The following is an 18,657-nucleotide window of genomic DNA, read 5'->3' as shown; positions in this document are numbered from 1 at the left end:
GAATTCTGAATCCTTCACTTGCCCTTCACAATCAATGACCTTCAAAAATATTGCCCCTTTGGGGGAAATTGCAATCACATTAATTAGTGGCCGGTTTCTTGTATCCTTCCAACCATCTAACACAATAGTTAGACCCAAAGTTTTCCAAGATTTTTTGATTGGTTGAAGGTCTCTCTATATGTGCCCTCTCTTGTTGCAATAAAGTTGTACGCACCTTTTCATAGCCTGGGCTTGTGTAGTCAGCTGGTGATTCTTTGATTGCTGCCACCATTTTCTTCCAATATGGTGATCTCACCAAGTTGAAAGAAAGCCCATTCGCATAGAGGCAACATGCAATAGCTTCATCAGCGCGATCTCTTGCCCCCATTTTAAATGCGGTGTCCAATGGGCCTCTTTTGCGGGTTAAAATTTCCACTTCTTCCTCATCCTCTTCTAGCACAGTTACCTGCGAGAATGGGTGTTGGGAGGATGCAATTGGTTCAGTGGTTGTCTGTGGCTTGCTCTTTGAGGAAGGACCTTGATAGTAGCTTTTTTTTTATCTATTGATCAATGCATCAGCAGCTTCTTGTTCTCTTACAAATGAAAGTATTTCCGCGCTAGTCATCCTAGTACCATTTTTGCCTTTGCACATTCCAAATCCTTTGCCAACAGGGCCCATAAAATGAAGCTTCACTCAGGAATATGAGCTATTGAAAGGTTTTCCTTTGTTACTTTGACAATAATTGCACTTCCAATAGTATGAGCCACCTCCTGAAACCTGTGATATCCGTGTTGTATGTCTCCACAAAGGAGAACCTACATCAATTTTGAAATTATCAGTCCCTTCCCCTCCTTGGCCCCCCATTGAACTTTGACTAGCACTACCACCGGTATCCATTCTTGCTTAGTTTTTTGCAACCTATTTTATAAGAAAATGAATAAATTTTAATTAGTTCCTAACAACTATGAACATCAATGATCATGCGTACAAGTGGAAAGAAGTGAGAAAAACTACTAAAATAGATACCCAAAGTTACTTCTACATATCTTTCAAAAAACAAAAAAATGGGAAAAAAACTTTTAAAAAATCTTCAAGAACTTGAAAAAAATCATCAAAAACTCAAAAACAATCATCTAAATACTCAAGCAAAGGATTGATCACTTACCTTGAATGGTTTAAACTTCTTTGAGAAAGCTATCTCTCCCTCTTCGATCGATCCTCTTTGAAAATGTTGAACTTAGCTTCACAATGAAGGAGTGGCTGTAGGTGCAAAAAAAATTCTAAAATGGCTCTTGTGAATGCTTCTATGTTGACTTCTAGGGTCGTTTTAGGGTATTATTGTGAAAAAACACTTTAAAAATGCTTTTAGTCACATGTTGTTATGGAAGTTTAAGTTAAAATAAACTATATTTTATTGCTTTGCTAGTTAAGCCCCACGGATGCGCCCGGATGCCCTGTGGGTGCTGCCCAGAAGCCACCCGTAGGCATCCGAATGTGGGTGGAAGCTGAGGGCAGCACCCGCAACGCATCCGGAGGCTTCCCGCATCTGTCCGCATCGGATGCGAAAGCCAGGCCCTATTGGCACGAATCGGTATCTGAGGAATTAGGTAAGGGTCGACTTTCAGTTTGAGGCCTAAAATCATATTCTTGAAACTCATCAACAACAATTTTGCTGTTAGAATTAAGGATCATCTTCAACTCCGTTGTCCTTTATATTGATGATTAATTGGGAATGAGTGGCCATTCAATGGAGTTGCCACTCATTGTTGGAAGGAGATTCATTACTCTGGTTTTCAATTTCAGGGCTTTTCCCCTTATCTAGAGTTGGGCTAGTAGGATCATGATTTCTCTGTCATTGCATAGATCTTCCTTTTTCACAGTCATTTTGAGTAGAATTTTAAATTATCTATTTGGTTATCTTTTTCTATGACTTATTGAGAAACTTATCTTTTTGAATCACCATCATTTAAGTCATGTAGGGTTACCATCATTTAAGTCGTGTAGGGTTAAAGCCAATTTAAGGCTTGCTTTGACATCAAATTCTTTGTATAGTGTGGACATCATTATGCTTTCACTTTTCATTGAACAACTAACATTAGTATGTTCTAGATCCTGTTACTAGATTTTATGAACATAATAGACTTATATTTATCTATAGATCCTTGCTAGGAGGATATCTAGGATCAGTTTATGAAGAACTTTTGCACTGCGCCCTCATGAATACAACTATTGACTATTCTCTTTTAAGCCTTAGGTATTCCTTATTTCAAGATATAACTTCTGAAGGCACCAACTACCCTTCGATTCTAGTTTAGTTTGTTAGCCAAGATAAAACACACAAGTAAAGGCAATGATTATGCTACATGTCTATAAATTATTTTTGTTGGCCATAGAAATTTATCATTTGCGTAATTATTAGTTGGTATCGTGCTGAATTTTGTGTCTAATCTAAGTGCATTGTATGTATGATTTGAATAATAAAGCCATTATATCATTTTTATAATATAACTTCTGCTTGATTCTCGCAGTCTATGCTTTAAAATTCAATTGCTGTTACTTGATTTGATTTTAACAGATCAAAATCATCTTTCACCATATACTGAAGCGTTGAGAATGCTTATGCATACCTTTAAAAGATTATGATTTACCCCTCAATTTCTAACCCAAACCAGTTTAGCAGTGCATATCTCTTGTCAAATGCAACTCTAAAAGAGCTCTTTGATTTCATTGAGGAAGGGTTGTCTGGGTTGTCTCTCATATTATAGGCATCCACAGACCACGTTTTATTCAGAAATATGTAATTAAAAAAGCCCAGAAAAGGCCTTATAAATTTATAATTTTGAGTGCCAAATCTTGAACATATGTGATAAAAACCATGCTTAAAAAAAAGAGCCTGAGGAACAGTAATAAAACCTCTCAGTCTGAATAGAAGCATTTTGTTAATGTTTATTTTTAATGAAATGGCTGTCAAAGAAAAGATAAAAACAACCATAGGGCCACAGAGAAATAAATTGAATGCTGAAGAAATGAGAAGAGTGTTCCTAGATTTGCGTGGAGATTAACACTCAGGAAATAGTTTTAATCTAATTCTTTTGGTTCGATGTGTGACTGGAGAGGCAATGAAGGGACTCCTTTATTTAGTATAACGATAAATTTTCATAAATGTTACAACTGGCGCATGCTATTTCTGATGTGCTCGTGGGGATTTAAACTTACCTGGCGCATGCCATTTGTGATGTGCTCGTGGGGATTTAAACTTACCTATTGACCACAAATTTCACACATTAGAGCATACCCTGGCACCTCATAATAGGACTTATGAATAACCAGTGCCAGCGTAGTGTGGTTGTAGAACCTCAGCCGTTACCTCCTCTTAAACAAGAACTCGCCACATTTTGGCCTTTCACTTGAGAAGAAGTGGCCAGAGCCTGCAATAACTTCTCTAACGAAATCTCATGCAGCAATGGAGGTGCAGGGCCCATTTATGCTACTTCCTTGAGCAACACAGATGTAGACATTTCTTGCATTTCTTCGCCCGTCTCTAAGGAAGTATCCATTACATATAAATTATTAATATAGTTACATTCAATCCTTTGAACGATTCATTTTTTATAAAACACTTGGTATTCGGTATTTGCATCATCACATTTATTATTAACACTACTTTACAAATAGGTGGAAAAAGTTGTCATGTATGAAGAGATTGTGTGTTGATGTGTACAAGGAATTTTCGCATATCATCAATAAACATAATTCAATCCCTTTATTTTAATGTTTTACTGTTTCTGATGATGTGTAGCATAATATTGCAGAGTTTCTCTGTAACGTGAGACTTCCTGGCACATAGCAATTGACTGAGTGAACAATCTCTGTAGCATTCAACCATGCCGCTCTACGTACTCCTCAATCGCTGCTTCAATATATATTGATGTTGCAGTTATGTGACTGACTTGGCCTTTTCTAACTCAGGATTTGAAGGACATATATTTAAATTATTTGCAATTCATCTTCCCATGGTTACCGGATGTCTTTTCTTGGATGGTTTTCACCATATCTGACTTCATACATGCCGCTTATTGTTATTCTGTAAAATGATATGATTCACATCTTTCACACAAGTTTTTGGTAATAGTCTCTGCCATTTTAAAACCTGGGATTTGTTATCCCAAAGAAGGGCTAAATCACGCATATTCTCTGTATGGTACTGGTTCTTTTCTATTCTTTCTTGACCTCAGGTGATGCCTCCTGCATGTGCTCAATTTCTGATTATTCTGTGTAACTGCAAATGGGTCTATATCCCTTTGAAAGTGCAGCATGTTCTTCATTGTCAATACTTTCATTTTCTGTTATGGCAAGTATGCACTATAATATTTTTCATCCACTTTTAACCCATTCTCCTCGGTGACCTTCTTAAACCCAATAAGAGCATTGTTTGCAGCCAGCTAATGGAGGTTTGAGCAAGATTCATAGATTTATTTCACTTTATTGGAATGAATGTCAGCCATTATTATTTCCTTCTTTTCCTTTTGTATGAGGGCTGGAAAGCTTCGAATAGTCAGGACCTCTGCAATGATTTCTTATCAACAAAACTTAGATCCTCAAAGCACAACTTTGTCTTTGTATGGATCTCTGACTGTGTAGTAAATAACTCAAGGAACTTGAGATAGACATCATCAACAGAGAAAAATGACTGCAACATCATCAGGAACCATTTCACTAAAACCATCAAGTGAACCCTATCCTTATCACCATGCTCCCCTTTGACAAATTTTGAACAGTTTTCTCTTTCATGAAAATGGAGAGACTTTTAGTTTGTGAAATGATATCATGATGTATTCATAACTTTCTCCTTAACATCTGCTCTGTGATAACCTTATTCGTTTACTTATTTTCTCAACGCTAATCAAATAGAATCTAGATTTGTACATGTATATTGCAATTAAATTCTTACACTCACACATGTCTTGAAGATGCTTTATATATGGCAGGGGCCCTAGCTCAGTTGGCTAAATCTTCCCTGTTGCAGGGGGTTGGTCACGGGTTCTAGTCTCCCCCGTCCCCGTGGTACTGGTGGGCGTGTCGCGCCAGTGCTACCGGTCACGTTAAAAAGTTTATCCGGCGCACTGCAGTTTATAGGGGGGCTGTGCTGCACCCGATTCCTGCAGTCTAATAATAATAATAAAAAAAATAATTTTAAAAAAGATGCTTTATATATCACTTCTATATATTCATATCTCACTATGGAATTTGATGGAGGGATCACTTGTATAAATTGATGTGTTCGCTGAACTGCATTGCTCATATCTATTTCTGCATGCTTGATCATATTTAAGCAATAACATACTAATTATGTATTCCTGCACAGAAGCTTAAGTTACAGAGACTTTGATTTCCAACACTCCCTTATCACTTCTTCAAGCCTTTTAGACGTTTCACTCCATCTACTCCCAATAAAGACCTTCATTAGACTGTATGAATATATATTCTTTTGTTCTGAAATATTCCTTTTGCATCTTGGATAATGGTTTGGACACTCTTCATGATATGTTTGATATCAGTCAACTCTGTATAGTGCTGTAGTTCATATATATGTATAAAACAGCTTTCTCATACAACAATGTTATACAAGGGCTCTCATATCTTAAGAAATTGTGATTTTTCAAATTGAAATATTACCTCCCTTCCATATATACACAGCGATAAACAATAAGGAAGATAAAAGAAACTTTCAGTGATGACTGGCCCCGTAACATCAGACTTCTAGATTTCCAAATCATCTTACAGAAATAAAACCTGATGAAAGATAAAGGATAGTACACAAATGGAGGGCCATAGGATCAATATCTTTTTAAGTTCAGTAATAAAGTTCTGATATAGCTGAATAAGTGTATCACCATCTTGCAGAACCTAGGCAACTTTTAGGAAAATAATGGGAGATGACATTCAAATGGAAGCGCTAATTTGTCCAAATTAGGGCTCCATCATGCCCAAAACCCTGTATATGTAAAGTATGGTCCTATGTTTGTTGAATGGAGATGTGTACCCGGTCCTCAAAACTGGTGTCCCTATCTCCATGGAATTTTTGGGATAGCAGGACAAGAGGTAACATGCCCTGGCTGTCCCATTTTTTCCCCAAAACTTTAAATCTAAAAAATGTCCCCAAAATGGTCGAAAGTGTTATGAAATGTTTCTGATATGCCTGCCGATTTCAAGGGAGGACAAGGAGATCTAAGACGTGCCTTGACTAATTGGCATTTATCCAGGCATCATAGATGGGATAAAAGGCAATTTCCCATGTTCTAAATAGAAACACTTGAATTTATTTAAAATTCAGTTTTAAAAGGGGCATTATGTAAATTAAGTAGTTTGTGATGTTTCTGATGGGCGGTTCCCAAAAAGATAAGTCATAATCTTTGATTGATTATATTATTTCCATTAGTCATTATAAAATTTTAACTTTTCCGATCTGAGCATAACCATTTATTGAACTGCACTCTAAACAATGTTGCTTGATGATGATGGATTCTTGTTATTAAAGTAAAAATAGTAAGGTTCTTCGCTGAGTTATATTAATTAAGAGATGCTCTATATGGTGTCTGATCCAATTCTTTCTGTACACAAGTTGGCACAAAGAATTTTTAAAAATTTCCTTCCTTAGCATGTCGCCTTGCATAAATGTGGAAGCACAATGTTTGGATTGATGAGGCCTCCTTGCAAATAATCCTCTATTGATAGCCTAACTGACATGAATGATCGTGGAATCTGAAGTAGCCTTTCAATTGTTTGCTTAGCCTTCCATTTCCCTATAGTTCCTAGCATTGAATCTGACAGTTAAAACCCCTGGAGCTGCTCCCTCCCAGTGATTGCTCCTGATTCTCATTTTCTGGTCATTGCAACAACTAACCGTTTGTAGTGTTGTGCGCTTGCCGACTGTATTTCTACATGTTCTTCAACTGCTATGAGATGTTCTTCACCTTGTTAAGAAACGATTTTTTGAAGTACAGGCATTGTATTGGAAAGATTGTTGCATCTTTTAACTATTGCTACATTTTTTATTCAAATAGTTATATGTTGCATCTTTTAAGTATTGTTGCATAATTTATTCAAATACTTGTATGTTGCATTTTAAATGTACATATCCACCTATTATATTATTACCTCAGTTAATGTGTTTGAGATGGTCCGAGGCTGTTAGCAGTCGACGTTTTCCAGCCTAAGCGATCTTTTCCGTTTGATTGAAAACCCAAAATCCCAAAGACTATATTCATTCCGCCAAACCAGAAAACTGTAATGCAAATACAGAGGAAATCGAGCGGAAAAGATTAAACATACAAGAGATCTTTAGGGTATTTACCTGTTTATTGTGCATATCAGAATCGTTCACGTTGAAGGCGCCGACGGCTAGGGCACGATAGATCAGGAAAACAAACGTGATATAAATGATGAACTCTCATGACTTACAATCTTATCCATGATGATCAACCCTTTTGCTTCTGTTGAGAACTGCCGATGACGGCTAGGGCATGATAGATAAAGGGCAAAAACGTGATATAGGTCATGAACTTGTCATGACTTCCGGTCATATCCATGAGGAACCGGCCTTTTGCCTCTGTTGAAATCTGCAGATGATGCCCTGTTCAGAACTGCGGATGATGCCCTGTTCAGAACTGCAAATGATGCCCTGAATGAGCGCCAAAAGTTTGCGACTCTTAACCTAAACCTTATTCTAAATCTAACTCTAATGCAAATTCTAATTATAATTTCAACCCTAACTCTAACTATAATATTTTCTTTGATAGAGGGCTCAGACTTACGAGGCAACCCCAAGCCCGCTAGTTACCAACCAGTGAAGGGGCACGATCCCGGCCTCATTCCTTATGATGTCGAAACTTTGCACTCAGCAAGACTTGATCCCTAGTGGACTCTTTGTGAGGTAGACTAGACCAAGGACCCATTGACCTAACTATAATATTTTACATAAAAAATTTCTTAAATTAATAACAAATTAAAGTTATGCAAATTTAACACCATTTATATAATTAAATAATAAAATGTTGAAGAATAATTAATAGTAACTTTATACAACTACAATTTTAAGTAACTTTATACACTTATATTTAAAAATAAATAAATAATTTAATACTAATCTTATCAAAATTAGAAAAATGAAAAACTACTTATATATATATATATATATATAGAGTTCTCCATACACCTATTTTCATATATATATATATAGTTCTCCATACACCTATTTTCATCAAATTGCAAGATAATTTTTTCACTGAGAATTAATGAAAAAAATAAACACCTAAGAACGAATAGTCATGTATCTTTCATTATATCTATATATGTGAATGTTTAAATAAGGCGCATATCTCTACTTAGACGCGTCACTTTCTTTCAATTCTAGCCGCACAAGTTAAAAACTATAGTTGTGCATTCGAGGGGAAAAGCTAGGTCATAATATTAAATCCAACACTAAGGCCCCGTTTGGTTGCTGGAAGATGAGGGCCAAAACCGGATTATCAGAGGCAAAACCAGGTTTTGCAAAAAAACTTTGGTGTTTGGTTGGTTAAAATTATAACCTGGTTTTCAATTTCATCTTCCAATTTTGGTCAAAAATTGGAAGAAGTTTCTTCCAACAAAAAGGTGGAATTCGAAATTAAAACCAGGTTTTGAATTTTATGACAGTTTTTTTAATAATATTGTGGGGTCCACAGTATATTCATCTTCCGTGTCAACCAAACGGACCATTGGCTTTCCAAACCACAAAACCAGGTTTTCGAAAACTTGGTTATAAGATAACCTGGTTATGTCAAAAAATCATCTTCCCCAACCAAACGGGGCCTAAAAAACGAGGAGGAACCTCTTATTTTTATTTTTTTATTTACAAAGAGCTACGTACGTTCAATAATACGTAGAGTTGGTCATAAAACATAAGAACTTTTTTACATATATGTTGTTCCTCCAACAAAAGCTGCTAGGAAAAGAGACTTTCTACAGCAACCTTTCGAAAATAAACAATAACATTTCTGAAAATGGTTGAAAATGATTCAAAGCTTGAAGAGATCGGCAACCATTACACACTAAATCTTTTACGTCTTATGCTGAATATGAGTTGTTTGGAAACATTGGCAGGCTTTCTCTATCAAAATACTCCTTCATTTGCTGGTTTGCCCATGGTGGTATTGTTTGTGCTTGGAGTCCCTGCGGCATGCTCATAAACCCATCATTCCATTGCCAAGGAATATTGTTTGTGCCCATTCTCCTCATATTCCTGCAACTCTGTCATGGGAAAAGAAAGTATCCACAAGACGTAAACTAGCAATACATATTACTCGTTTTGAAAACATGATCAAGAATAACTAATAAACATAGAGCAACTTACCTGTAGCTGAAGTTGAAGCTGTTTGACGTACTGGATTGCTTCTTCAAGAATGGAGGCCGTGTCAGTCTATGCAAAATAGTAGAAATAATTAGTAACATGAGAGATATTAGTCCAAAGATTCTGCCACTACATCATTAGATAAGAACCAACCTTATTACAACTGGGAACCAGAAGTTGAAGAGCTTTTATCTTCTCACTGATTCTCTTCCTTCGCCTCTGGTTTTCATAAAAACAAATATCTTAAATCTTTCTTCAAAAACAACACGTACGTGTCCAAATCAAATCTCTAAACTTGTCTCTAGATTTGATTGTGAATCAAATTTCTAAACTTGTCTCTAGATTTGATTGTGAATCAAATCTCGAAACTTGTCTCTAGATTTGATTGTGAATAAGATCTCATTAACCAAGCTTTTCACATTCTATATATTATTAACTCTGTAAACATCTCTTTTACCTTTGAATATATGTTCATAACTATAAACATTATATACAATCAAATCACAAACAAACTGTAAGAATGTATTTTTAACGTTGAAATCTACATAAATATTGATAACTCAATAAAGGGTATGGGAGTTAGAGAAAAGGCCTGCTCCGACAAATTATGAACGTGAGGGTCTCTCTGTCGTTTGGATGAAGATTTTTTCTTCTCTCTTCGGGTACTGAGTGATTCAGTAGAACTCAGATGTAAATGCTGATTGTTGTCTTCTCCATGGATATCATTCATCTCCAACAAACAATCTTCAACTACGATGGGGTCGTTGTCTAAGAAAGCCATAATGTCGGCTTCATGTCCTCCTTCACTTGCTGTAAATGGATTTGCAGCCATTGCGATATCCTTTCATCTTGTTAGCAGAGGACATTTCATATGTATAAATAATCAGTTCAGTCACTCTGTGTCATTGATCCACCGCTTGAAGAACCATAGCTGTACAAAGGACAGGCAGCCTTTGGCAGGTATCCCAAAAAACAAAAATAAAGGTGGTGATGCTCCAATATTTCGCAAGATATTTTTAACCTGTTACAATTTCGATACTTTTGTAGATATTGTAGAAGTTTGAACAGACGCGGTGATGTTCTTAAATTGTGTTTTGAGTGATCAAATCTTGAAGTTGCTCCCAAATGATGATTACAGGTTAGCAAAACGTTTTGTAGTATAAATTAAAAATTAAAAGGAAAAGTTGCGTCCTTATGTTGTACATAAGATTGTTTCAATTAATATGCTCATTCTGTTTATAACAGTACTATTATGAAAAGACATAATGAAGATTAGGATTGTTATATTAGGTGATTAAGAGATTACAATTAGGTTTCTTATTTTGTATATTTTTTGAACATTTGTTAGGAATAATAAATGAAGAAACAATGGAGATAAGATTAGTAAATTTATTATTGTACAATTATTTAAAAGAATTTCAACTATATATTGACAATAAACAAATAAAAAATCAATTGAAAGCCTAACATATTTTAAGAATACCACCACTTTAAGTTCTACACCAAAAACACCAAACCCATGACAATCAAACCTATGGACATTATAAATTATACCATATCAATTTTCTCTATGAGAGACTTGATCCTAATTTGAAAGAGAGATTGATGTACTTCTAGTTATTGTACAATTTTAGAGAGGTTGAAGTAACTCTAGTAATTTTTCAAAGATGATTATTTGAGTTAAATTGTATTTGTAAAATTAAAAAATGAAAAATGAAAAGTAAGTTGTCAATTATTATATATAAGTTGATTAACTTGACATAAATATCTATTCTTCTACTTCTATTGAACATTAATAAAGAAAACAAAGTGCAAATCACATTAATTATGAGTTCGTACTTCTCAAAACGAAAAGTGACAATATATGACCATAATATCAAAACATTCTACATCAAAAGAAATAAATTATGCGTAGGTATGTGTTAAAGGGACAAATCATCATCGAGATCTTAAACAACATAATCTTGTGCATCATCCTAGTTTAAGATCAAAAGTATACATTTCATAGGGGACAATATTGCTAGAAACAATCTCAGAGTTTTTATTTCATTGATCCATTATGTGTGTGCGGTACCTATTGATGAACCAAATCTTGTTCCTCTCATCCACTATCCACTCTTTTTTAGTTTCTGTATGAATTCAACTAGAGTAATATAAAGTACACCTTTGTCTCAAGCTGAAACATAGCCATGTGTAATCTTTTGTTTCTCCACTACTTCTTTGCCTTCTTTTTGGATATGAAGTAATTTACTCTATTTAATTTTTTAAATTGAAATGACATGTAAGAAAATGTTAGTATAAATGAGTCTCTAAAGAGACTTTGTAAGGTGTCTCCCTACAAATTCATTATTATTCCTAATTTTTCAAATGTTCCATAACTAAATAAAAGAAAAAAAGTACATTGGAAGGTGTTAGAGAATTTTCTTCTATAGACAATGCTTCCATAGATATTATTATGTAATGAGAATCTCATTAAGAAATAGAACAAAGAGAACCCATATTTCTATTGGAAAAAGTACATTAAAAAAAGTCATAAAAAACTATATTATTTCTACAAAAAGAGAAAATGTTGTGTTCCCTACCAGAGATTTTGTAAGTGCAACTTGTGTAGGAAAAGATTTCATAGAAAGTAGGACAATTTCTATTCAATGGGGCAATGTCAAAGATAAAATAAATACTTACATAAAATATATTCCTTGAGGTATACATTGTACTTGAGGCTTAGATGATTGATTATGTCTAGGTTATAGGTAAGAAAATACTACATATACTTATCTTTCACAAGGCGTAGGGGGTATTACTATCCAACAAAGATGAAGGGAATAAATATATTGGGAGAAAAAAATTATATCAAGGTTGAGGTTAGAGAAGGTAGCATTGAAGATAGAATGGGTTCTCCATTAAGGAATTAGGATGGCAAAGTCATTCATAAGAACAACCCAAAGAATTACTTCTCTACCTCTCATAACATAAGAAAAAGTTATGATACCCTTATCTACCCATTTCTTAGTTGAACAACCTTGAAAATTGTAAGATCCACTAGATTAATTTATGTCCACAAACAAGATGGCTACTTATAGCTTATCCACTCTCATAAAAGAAATTTTTGACATATCTTCATCCCTTCCGCATTAATTAAAATAAATTTGATCCTTGAACCTTAAAATTGGAATACATAGCTAAGAGATTAGATATGTTTAAGCCAATCCAGCAATTGACATTTCAAGGATGGGCATGAGAAATATTATATCTAACAAGAACTTTGCATGTATCCCCCCTTCATTGGCTTCATAGATAAATTTAAAAGCAACCTCAATACCTTTATTCCTTATGTATTTTAGTTTCAAATTCCTTGTGTTTAGTACACCATTCTAAACAAAGAACATGGGTGTTCTTACTCCCTTTTCCATCCAACCACGGGAAGTCTCTTATAATATTTTGGGTGAATCCAAATCAATTCTAGTTAACTAACTAGGCCAAGGAGAAGTGAATTGAATAAGAGGATCTAATCTTTTATTTCAAATAATAGGAGACACATTTTTTAGATATAGGGAGAAAATGACATTATTGAAGGATAAATTAATTACTAATCAAAAGTATGAATATTAAAATGAATGTATATATTAAAATAAATTAATAAATAGAATTATGGTAACACATCAAATACTTATTTCTTATAACTCGTGCAAAAGGTGGTTAGTCTTTCCTAGCCGTTGTTTTCTTTGTGAAGCATAGTCTGAATCTTTTGACCATTTCTCACTTATCTATCATTTTACTAGGGAAATTTGTACTTATATTTTCCCGAAATGGAAACTATGTTTGATTATGCATGGCTCTCTATAAGAGTTCTAGATGTTGTGGAAATTGCACCATCCTAAAGTGGAAAATAATATTTTTATGATGGCAGCACCTCATGTAATGTGGAATTTATAAAAGGAGACAAATAATAGGGTTTACAAGTATTTGCCCCCATCTACCTTTCTCCTTGTCAAAATAATCAAGGAAAATATTATTAAAAAATTCCAAACTAATGTCTGCCATGATATTGGCTTTAATGTAGGTATTGGTGTTGGATCAATCATCAAAACCAAAAGGGAAGTGTTAGGTGGAGCTGCCCTTGTAGGGATGGATAAAATTGAAGCTTCGACTAGAGGTAATATCACCTCTACGGGGTGTGGGTATACTATAAAATATGCTAAAGGAAACGTAATTAAAGTTATTCAGAGGCCATAGGCCTCATTCGGGGAAATTAATTTGTTGAAACATTTTGATTTTGAAGTATTTGGATTGAGGGAGATTTACAAAATGTTATAAACTTCCTAACTAATAACATGTCTCCCTCTTGGATGATTGATAATATTACTATAGAAGGGAAAATTATAGTTAAGAATATTGAGAAAGTGTATGTATCACAAATGTATAGGGAAGCTAATGGGGTCATTCAAATATTAGCTAATGTGGTTGTCACTATCAACATTGTCATTCATTGGAATGATGCAAAATGCATTAATAAAAATTTAGAATCCCTTACTTATAATGACAAGACTTGCACAAAAAGTATCAATTCAACATATCTTTTTAATTGTGAAGAGTATGTATTGGAAGAAACATTAATTATTCCTCTATTTCAGAGGGTGTTAACTCAAATAATTGGAAATATTCCCACACTTTATGGGTATTAGATGACTTATTTTTACTATTTGCAATAGCTACATATTGTGATGAGCGAAATTTCAAAGCAAAGACAAAGATTTACTCGTCTAAATCTATTATAATTGGTGGGAATCTAAAAAGAAGAGAGCCCAATCTTGCACGAAAAAAAAATGAGATGGAAATCTCGAAAAAAATAGGAGAGTGGATGACTAGTCCCATATATTAACACAATGAAAGAGCCTAAGTCAGAGGTGGCATTAATATTTATAAAGTATCGAGATAATTGTTATATGACATTGGCAAGAAGGCATCTACAATTGATAGGAAATTTCATTGCTAAGATAATTTGCTCGAATCCTAAGGGTATGCCCTTCATCTATGACACAAGTGTTTTTAAATTAGTGGTTTATATTTTTCCTAAGAAAGATGATGGAAAATTTTGAGGATGTTAGAGGTGAATGTGGTTGATTCTTTAAAACTTATCTAGTAAAAATTTCATGTGGTTGTGATGGAATATATAACCTTGGATGTCTAATATGATAGAGACCAATCCTACCACTTTGTGTTTCTTAATCACTTCAAGCACAAAATTGTGAGAGGCCTTCCTATTGTATCTTTTATGTTTGTTATCATACAATTTTAAGATTCATTAGGAGAATCCCAACAAGGCTATTTTGCATGAAGGGTCAATTATTTTGATTCTTGATTTCATAAGGAAAAGTGTCCCAGACCCTTTCTCTCCTAGAATTATAGAAAATAAGGATCTCCCTACTTGTAGTGGGAGTAGTAAGAATAAGTAGAAATATATTATCATTTAGTTGGAAGAGGTCTCATCTATCTCAACAAAAAATGGAAGCTTGTAGTGAATTATAAGAAATTGGAAATGGATTTAAAGGGGGAAAGTGTATAAGACATAATAAAGGGAAACTCTATTAAATAGGGTATCGACAACATCGATTAAGAGAAAGTTGAATGGGAAAATGCAGACTCCTATAGGTTAATGGATATATTTTTTCATCCTACCCTTTTTGCTCCTACCCCCAAATATCATCACTTGATTTAGAAGGAAGATATGAACCTCCTATTGGGAAGGATGATGACAAGACACAAATGAATATTGAAAAAAACATTGTCAATGAGGAAAAAAAGGTTTCTATTTTGGTGGACTTTATGGATTCTATGAAACATGATATACTTATTTCTCATTTAGGGCCATTAATTTGTAGAAACATTTTGAGTTTGAAGTATCTAGATGGAGTGAGATTTACAAAATGTTATAAAATTTCTAAGTAATAATATGTCTCCGTCTTGGATGATTGAAAATATTCGTACAAAAGGAAAAATTATTATTAAGAATATTGAGAAAGTGTATATATAACACATTTATAGGGAAGCTAATGGGGTCATTCAAATATTAGCCAATTTGGTTGTCACTATCAACATTGTCATTCATTGGAATGGTGCAGCATCCATTAATGAAAATTTAAAATCCCTTATCATTACAAGACTTGCACAAAAAGTATCAATTCAACATATCGTTTTAATTGTGAAGATTATGTATTGGAATAAAAAATAATTATTCCTCTATTCCAAAGGGTGTTAACTTTGATAATTGGAAATATTTCCACACTTTATGGGTATTATATGCTTTTTTTTCTTCTTCTTTTTCAATAGCTACATATTGTGATGAGGACAATTTCAAAGCAAAGCCAGAGGTCTACTTATCTACATCTCCTATAATTAGTGGGAATTCAAAAAGATAGAAGAGTGGATGACTAGTCCCATATATTAAGATAACAAAAGAGCCTAAGTCAGAGGTCACATTACAATTTATAAAGGATTGGGATAATCATTATATGAAACTAGCAAGAAGGCATCTATAATTGATAGGAAATTTCATCGCTAAGATAATTTGTTTGAATCCTAAGGGTATGCACTTCATCCATGACACAAAGGTTTCTAGATTAGTGGTTTATATTTTTCTGAAGAAAGATGATGGAAAATGTTGAGGATGTTAGAGGTGAATGCAGTTGATTCTTTAAAAATTATCTATATAAATGTTCATGTGGTTGTGATCGAATATATAACCTTGGATGGCTGATATGACAGAGCCCAATCCTACCACTTTGTGTTTCTTAATCACTTCAAGCACAAAATGTGAGTGCTCTTCCTATTCTATCTTTTATGTTTTTTATCATACAATGTTAAGGTTCGTAGGGAGAATCCCAACAAGGCTATTTTGCATGAAGGGAAAATTATATTGATTCTTGATTTCATAAGGAAAATTATCTTGAACCCTTTGTCTCTAGAAATTATAAAAAATAAGGATCTCCCTACTTGTCGTGGGAGTAGTAAGAATAAGTAGAAATAGATTATGGTTTAGTTGGAAGAGGCCTCACCTTTCTCAACATAAAATGGAAGCCTGTAGTGAATTATTAAGGAATTGGAAATGGATTTAGAGGGGGGAAACTATATAAGACATATTAAAGGACAAATATATTGAATAGGGTATCAATAGAAATGATTGAGAGAAAGTTGAATGGGAAAGTGGAGACTCCTATAGGTTAGTGGATATATTATTTCATCCTACCCTTTCTGCTTCTATCCCCAAATATCATCACTTGATTTAGAAGGAAGATATTCTTCCTATTGGGAGGCATGATGACAAGACGAAAAATGAATATTGAAAAGAACGTTGGGTAAATGCACAAAGTTGTGGTGCCAAAAGGGGGGTATAAGTGGACACCTTTTTCCTGAAATCTGCAAATTTTGAACTTCAACAAGAATTTGAAGATAGTTACGCTCAAAATTTTCAGATATGACAAAAAAAAAGTCGTAGTCCTTTGAATCTAGTTTCTAAACTACTAATTTTTTTTCAAAATGGTTTAGTTTTAGGTCCTCAAAAAAGGGAGCCACAAAAAGTGGTACTGTTTATTCCAAAAAAACATAACACAATACAAAGTGTGGCCCCCCTAAAATTTTAACTTTTTTTTTGAAAATTTTTAATCGCTTTGGTCAAAAGTTACTTAACACTATGTAGTTTATCCCATATTTTTCAGGTAATTTTATAATGTGTATTTTTTTTTATGATTTTTTTAACTAGACACATCCCAAAAACATGAAATATCTGTGTGCTCACCCTAGAAATAATTGAAAAAAAATCTAAAATCTAAACTTTTTTTTTTCAAAGTGTGTAGAATGGAGTCTAGTTTCTAAAAAAACTAAGTTGTTATAAAATTCGATGAACGAGCTAAAATCTATAGCCCAATTAGTACGTGGTGGTTTTTGACAAAAAATGAACATACACTCAAAAGAAATTATAGATGAAAGGCTTGAAATAGTTCAAATTAAAAATAAATTATATGGTTAGATAGCTAACACAGAGACCTATAATGCTTTGTAACTTGATCTTATCGATACCCAACCACGAGAAATCTTGAAGAGGAGCACAGAAGAAAAAATAATCATTTTTTGTATGTTTGCTGGAAAACACGTCTCAGACCTGTTCATCAAATCCAAACCTTTGGGTTGGATCTCCAAGGCAAAACCAAGCCTTAGGCTTGGGTTTGATTAAGGTTTAAATAGCACGTGCACCCTATAGCGTGCATGCACTATACTGCGCACGCGCTATTTAAACCTCAGTTCTAAATAGTGCATGTGCGCTATAGAGCGCACACACTATAGTGCGCATGTACTATTAAGATGTAAGTTGCAAAAGAGAACTAGGGGGGGATAGGGGAATGGGTATGTGTGTGTGTGAAAGAGATAGAGAGAAAGTAGGGGATAGGAGAGGGGAGAGAGTACAGGATGGGAGAGAGAGAAAGTGAGAAAGAGTAGGGGTGGAAAAGAGAGTATAGGATATGAGAGAGAGAGAGAGAGAGAGAGAGAGAGAGAGAGAGAGAGAGAGAGAGAGAGAGAGAGAGAGAGAGAGTAGAGCTGGAAAAGAGAGGAAGTGTGAGAGAGAGTAGGGGTGGAAAAGAGAGAGTGTGGGATGGGGGAAAGAGATTCAAAGTAGGGGATGGGAGAGAGAGGAAGTGTGAGAGAGTACATGTTGGGAGAGAGAGATTAAGAGGAGGGGATAGGGGAGAGAGAGAGTAGGTGATGGGAGACGGAGTGGGAGAGGAAGAACTTGAGAGAGAGGAGGATGGGAGTGGATGTGTGTGAAAGAGAGAGAGTATGGAATGGGAGAGGGGGAAGACAAAGTAGCTCAAGAGAGAGTAGGGGATGGAAGATAAAGTAGGCGATGGGAGAGGGAGTGGGAGAGGGGGAGACGGGGGGGAATAGAAATGTGTGTCAGAGAGAGAGAGAGAGAGAGAGAGTGAAAATTTAAGAGAGACTAGAGGGTAGCAGAGAGAGAGAGAGAGAGGAGAGGGAGAGAGTGAGAGTGAGAGTGAGAGAGAGAGTAGGCAGTGGGAGAGGGAGAGCAAGTGAGAGAAAAAGTAGGGGATGGAAGAGGAGAGAGGGGGGATGGGTGCGTGTGTGTGAAAGAGAGAGAGAGTCAAGAATGAGAGAGGGGAGAGAGAGATAGAGAGAGTAGGCAATGGTAGAGGGATGGGAGAGAGAGAGAGAGAGAGAGAGAGAGAGAGAGAGTAGGGGATAGGAGAGAGTGTGAAAATTTAAGAGAGACTAGAGGGTA

General features: G+C 34.8%; 1 long non-coding RNA gene across 1 annotated transcript in view; it reads right to left on the bottom strand.

Annotated features, from left to right (window-relative positions):
* The window catches only part of LOC149563308 (uncharacterized), a 30,180-nt gene extending 22,404 nt beyond the window's left edge, over positions 1 to 7,776 (bottom strand). The window contains exon 1 of the long non-coding RNA XR_016364061.1: positions 7,335 to 7,776. This is a non-coding gene — a long non-coding RNA (uncharacterized LOC149563308). The remainder of the gene's footprint in view (positions 1 to 7,334) is intronic.
* Positions 7,777 to 18,657: the final 10,881 nt, after the last annotated feature.

This window comes from Cupressus sempervirens, chromosome 4 (assembly GCF_028749045.1).
Source record: "Cupressus sempervirens isolate cs-2001-9-10 chromosome 4, ASM2874904v1, whole genome shotgun sequence".
NCBI lineage: Eukaryota > Viridiplantae > Streptophyta > Pinopsida > Cupressales > Cupressaceae > Cupressus > Cupressus sempervirens.
Note: the sequence above shows the minus strand (reverse complement) of the source record. Positions and strands in the feature narration are given on the sequence as shown.